We start from the raw sequence: 6,000 nt of genomic DNA, 5'->3' as shown, positions 1-6,000 counted from the left end.
ACAATGCTCAACATCAGTAATCATCAGAAAAATGCAAATTAAAACCATAAGGAGATGCCATTTTACATCCACTAGAAGGGCTAAAAAAAGACAACACCAAATGTTGGTGAAGGTGTGGAATAACTGGAACCCTCATATAAGTGCTGGTGGGAGTGTAAAAAGGTACCACCATGTTGGAGAATTGTTTGGCTATTTCTTATAAAATTAAATATATATTTAACCTGTGACACAGCAATTCCATTCTTAAGTATGTAGCCAAGAGAAATGAAGACATATTTGTATAAAATTGAACAAGAATACTCATAGGTAGCCTTAGTTATAGTAGCCCCAAACTGGAAATAATACAAATGTCTATCAATAAGAGAAGGAATAAATAAATTACAGTATAGTCCTACCATACTACTCAGCACTATAAAGGAATGGAGTACTGATACACACAACATGTGTAGATTAAAAACATTATGTTGGGGCTTCCCTGGTAGCGCAGTGGTTAGGAATCCGCCTGCCAATGCAGGGGACATAGGTTCAAGCCCCTGGTCCGGGAAGATCCCACATGCCGCGGAGCAACTAAGCCCGTGCACCACAACTACTGAGTCTGTGCGCTAGAGCCCACGAGCCACAACTACTGAAGCCCGCGTGCCTAGAGCCCGTGCTCCGCAATAAGAGAAGCCACTGCAATGAGAAGCCCACGCACCGCAACGAACAGTAGCCCCCACTCGCTGCAACTAGAGAAAGCCCGCGTGCAGCAACGAAGACCCAATGCAGCCAAAAATAAAAACAAATAAAATAAATTTAAAAACAAACAAAATTATGTTGTATAAAGCCACACACGTACACACACATACACACACACGCACACACACAACACATACTAAAAGATTCCATTGACACGAAGTACAGGAACAGGCAAAACAAATCTACAGTGACAGAAATCAGAAAGTAGTTGGGTTGCTCGGGTGAAGTGGGGGCAGGAGTGGGGAGTGACTGAAAAGGCCATGAGGAAACTTTCTGGGGTGATGAAAATATTCTATATCTTGTTTTGACTAGTAGTTACACAGTGGTTACAATTGTCAATATGCATTGACTTGAACATTTACGATTTCTCCATTTTCATTGTATGAAAATTATATTTCAGTCAAAGCTTATACACACATACACCCACAATGAATTGCTCTAGGCACTAAGTAAATGTTTAATAAACAAGTGAAGAGGAGATGACTTTTCTAAAGAACCAAATTATTAATAATTATGGAAAAGATTTCCCTTTCCTGGGTTATAGTAAAATGTGATTCTCTTGGGATACTCCTTGATTAAAACTCTGAATATTTATTCTTCACAGTGGTGTTTTTCCCTCCCGCATTAAAATGGTTAAGCTTTGATCTCTCCCAAAGTGGCAGAATCAGGTCTATAATGTCTGGCTGCATCATTTGCAGGTGAGTGGAAATGCTAAAAGGATATTAAGATAGTAACAGTGGGGCCTCCCTGGTGGCGCAGTGGTTGGGAGTCCGCCTGCCGATGCAGGGGACGCGGGTTCGTGCCCCGATCCCGGAGGATCCCGCATGCCGCGGAGCGGCTGGGCCCGCGAGCCGTGGCCGCGGGGCCTGTGTGTCCGGAGCCTGTGCTCCGCGACGGGAGAGGCCACAGCGGTGAGAGGCCCGCGTACAGCAAAAAAAAAAAAAAAAAAAAAAAAAAAAAGATAGTAACAGTGGTGAGAGAAAGAAATAAAAAACCATCATTGGTTTCCCAGTGCGGTAGATCAGCATTTGGCTGCTATTCCACATAATCGTGCCAACATCACTCTCAAAGCAATTTCTCTTATAAAATATGGCACAATCGCCACCCTATTTTGAACATGGGTATTTAATCTCAGAAAAACTATTTAAAGTATTTGAAATATTTGAAGAGACAAGCTGATTTTTATGGAGCTGGTTGATATCAACCTATGCTGTTTTCCACTAAAGTTAATACCCTGGGGAATATGAAAATTAGAAGAAGAGAGAGAATCCTTTTAGGGGTTTCATAACCTAAAAAACTAAACATGACAGAATGCCAATGACTCTCAAGAGAAAGATTTTTGTAAACACACAAAGCTACTTTAAAATTCCCTTTGACAAAATCAAACAGTTCAAAAACCATTGTCTGCCGTCTTCAAAATCTGAAAGACTACTGGTGGAGTTGCCAGATTTAGCAAACAAAAATACAGAATCTTCAATTAAATTTGAATTTCAGATAAACAATGAATAGTTTTTAGTATAAGTATCCCCCCCAAATATTGCATATTTTAGTATTAGCAGGTCCCATGAAATATTTGAAACATATTTATACTAATAAACAATTTATTTAAAAAAATTTGTTGTTTATCTGGAAACCAAATTTAACTAAGCGTCCTGTACTTTATCTGGCAACCCTAGTACTGGGGAGAGTTATTTGGCCTCCTCTGCAGAACATGAGGCCCCACCTGGCCGATGAGAATGTGCCTTTAGGGTTACTACACGGAATTACAAGGTTAGCAATGGTCATGGTGAAAGGAAAAGAACTGAACCTTTCTTCTGCTCCATGGATTTCTACTCTCTCTTTCACACTGAAGAAATACTGTGAAAAGCATTTCAATGTATTTCTAATTATTTAGAGTGGTAATGGATTAGTTGTACTAAATAAAGAGTATACTTCATTTGGATCTCTAGGGGAGATTGCGTAGGGGCTAAGAGCCTAGGATTAACCGTATGGATTTATGAACCTAGCGAACTTGTTTCTCTTGCTAGGTTTGCTAGTCCTAGTGAGGAGTGAACAGACCTGATTTTGTAAAGCAGTTGGAAGACTTTGAAGTTGCTGCGTGAAAATATTTTCTAATGAAGTTATTCCCACCACCTCTTTCACTAAAGGATTACCCATATTGTTCTGCTTTTATAGGAATTGTTACTGTGGCAGATCTCACTATTTGTCAGATCTCATCCTCTTTAATGGAGCCTGGAGTACTAGTACTCCAGAGGTAGGTTAAAAACAGCACCATTGCTCTGAGTCTGTTTTGAACGCTCATGGGGGGAGCATTCTTTCTAGCAGCAGCTGATGCTCTGCAGCGTGGGATTCTATTACCTTCATTTGAGCTGCCTGGTTATTCTAGCAATCAGATCTTTCTGTCTCCTTCCTGTTTCCCGGCCTTGACACCAGCTGTCATGTGCCCACTTTGCCTTGACTCCCAGGCCCACAATTCTTCTTTCATTTTCTTTAAACTCAGATGCCAGAATATTGGAATTTCTAGGACATTTACATAGCTATGACAACAGTGGAGAATATTTGAAGTCAGGACTGTCCAGTAAAACCTAGGGCAGGTAGTCCCCCTAATATTTCAACACTTGTCCTCTGACAGTTACTTAGGACGGCGTGGGTATTTGGAAAGGAGACAGGACTGGGAATCGGAGATTCTTCTCTTCATGGCTTTCGTCACTGCTTTGCAGTTAATTTTAGGCAAATTACTGCGTCTATCTCTGTCACTTTCTGATCCTTTTTATTTGAAACCCCTTATAAAAATAATAAAAAAGAACGAAGCAAAAGGAACTCATTTTCAACTTACTCTGCCCACCCTTAAAATTTAAGTTTGAATCCTAGTGTTTGTAATACAGCATATTGGGCTTCTCTGTCCATTTACCATGAGGGTGGGGAAAGTTAGGGAAAACTAAGGCCTTAAAGACTTTACCATTTAATTTTAACTTCTTGTTTAGGAGGATAAAACAAGTGTCTGCTTTCAGGACTGCAATTTGTAAACTTCAAGTCTGAACCCAAGCTGGATAGAACTGTAGTATTCTAATTCCCGGAAAAAATAAAAGGGGCTTGTAAACTAAAGAAAGTGACTTACTCTTACTTACTCAGACAGTAAGAATAGCACTATCTGTAAAACAGTGACTCCTTTTTCTCTCTTCTACCTTTTCAATTCCTTTGATCCTGTCAGCCTCCCCTCCACATACGATATCCTCTTAAACTGAGATAAGATAGTGATGAATCATGTTAGTAAAAGGACATAGGGCCAAACAAAGATGTCATATTTTGGCATCACTTGGCACTGAGACACATCAGGACAGGGCAGAAAGAGTTCAGGATTTCCTGATGCCAAGTTCCTAAAACTGTGGTTCCCACTAAGTGGTTAATGTAGGTTTGGGGCAAGAAAAATACAAATCTCTCCTGAATGTTGGAATTGTGCCTTTTTGCCTAAAGGGTTTTGTCTTTTTTTTTTTGGCCTGCCCTAATTCCTGATGTCAGGTCCCCAGGGTATCTGTGCTCGGCGTCATTCTCAGTGAATGTATATTTTATACAGTGTGATCACACTTTGAACTAAAATAGACCATATCTAGAAATCTGCTGGTACAGCTTCCCAAGGACTAAAGAATATGAACAGTTTGAATTGTTTTTTGTGTCTGTGGCTTCTTCTTGAGTCAATTCACAATACAGAGATGTTACCCTCTAGATTTTATTTAGGAAAAAAAAGGCCTCAGATCCCAAAGGCTAGCCTCCATACCAAGACTATTTTCCTAGTAAATGCAGAATATGTGCAAAGGAAAGGGGCCTAGATGCCTACTTTTCAGTCTCTCTTCAGCTCTGGCATTATTTTTTTTATTGAGGACAAGATAACTTTCAGTTCAGTCCTGTGCGTAAGCAGGCCACAAGCCAATTTCTAGCTCCCCCTACGCTTTTCAAGAGTTTATTAATCTTGACTCCAATGCAGATCCTGTAGGGAGGCTGGCAGCAGATTTTCATCCTCAGTTGTTTAAGATGTGGCTAAAACTTCAAAGGCAAATTGCTCTCGTAAAATCACATCCTGTAAGACGTGATTTCACCAGGTTGGCAGGCCTTAGTGTTTTGAGTATCTTTTCTTCACCCCACCCTTAACCTAGGGTTGGACAGAGGTGACATTATTCTCTTTGCTAGGTGTGGGGTCAGGTCTTGAAGGAAGACTAATTCTGATGTAAATTCTTCTTGTCAGGGATTTAAAAAACAAATAGAAACAGAGCCAAGGGTGGAGAAACTGAGGCTATCTGACTGTTGCCAAATTGCTGCGACTAATCCTCTTGGCTACTTCACTGGACTCGTTCAACCTAAGCCCTCACTATTTTTTTTTGGATTTGAAGTCAAGGCAACACCATTGCTAAGTCAATTCCAGCATGCCAGCTCCAGAACATTGTAACCTTTAAAGACTTGGGTTTCCGTGGGAAATGTTGTAGCAGCATTCCAGAGACCCACGCATCAGACACAGACATATGCATTCTTCCCTGCAGCAGGGGGCGTTGGCCTTACTCCCTAAGTGATGTCCTCAGGAGTCCAGCGGCTGATCCTTCATAAGAGGACAAGGTCAAACAGGCTCATCTCAACTTGAAGATCACCAGCAAAGGGCCTGGGTTTAGTCATGTAGTTGCCCAGTCACTTGGGACTGGTAAATAACCCTGGAGGAGGAGTAGTGAAAAAGGAAGCAGAAGTACTGAAAAAAAGGGCGGGGGGGGGGAGGGTCTAGAAAGGAAGTAAGACAGGTGGAAATGCATGACTTTTTCAACTTCCTGATGGAAAGATCCAAGAGAAATAAAACTCTTTCTGACTCTGAGGACCTTTCCTTGGCCATATTTGGATGTATATAATGTCATATTGCCACTCTCAAATAAATAAATGAATGAACACATACAGATATATACACATATACATATATCACCTGTTACATCAAATATAGTTATTATCCATCAGTATAGTATACATTTTAAATAAAGCATATGGAGTTAATCTACTGTCTTTCATGAAGCACACAGGATGGGTAGGCAACATTCCATCTACTCCCCACATTTCCAACAGCCATTTTAAGTTAGAGAAAAGAGTGAAGCTGGGATCTCATGGCATCAGCTTCCTATGGATTACTCTCCAACTTATTGTTTCCCTGGTTTTTGGAACCCCTTCACCATCTTCCACAGGTAAGACTCATGTTAGTGGAACTGGAGTTACATGCTTGAAACTGACATTGAAGGC

The sequence above is a fragment of the Mesoplodon densirostris genome, chromosome 18 (assembly GCF_025265405.1).
Source record: "Mesoplodon densirostris isolate mMesDen1 chromosome 18, mMesDen1 primary haplotype, whole genome shotgun sequence".
Taxonomy (NCBI): Eukaryota; Metazoa; Chordata; class Mammalia; order Artiodactyla; family Ziphiidae; genus Mesoplodon; species Mesoplodon densirostris.
The sequence above is the reverse complement of the archived record's forward strand: the minus strand, read 5'-3'. Positions refer to the sequence as shown.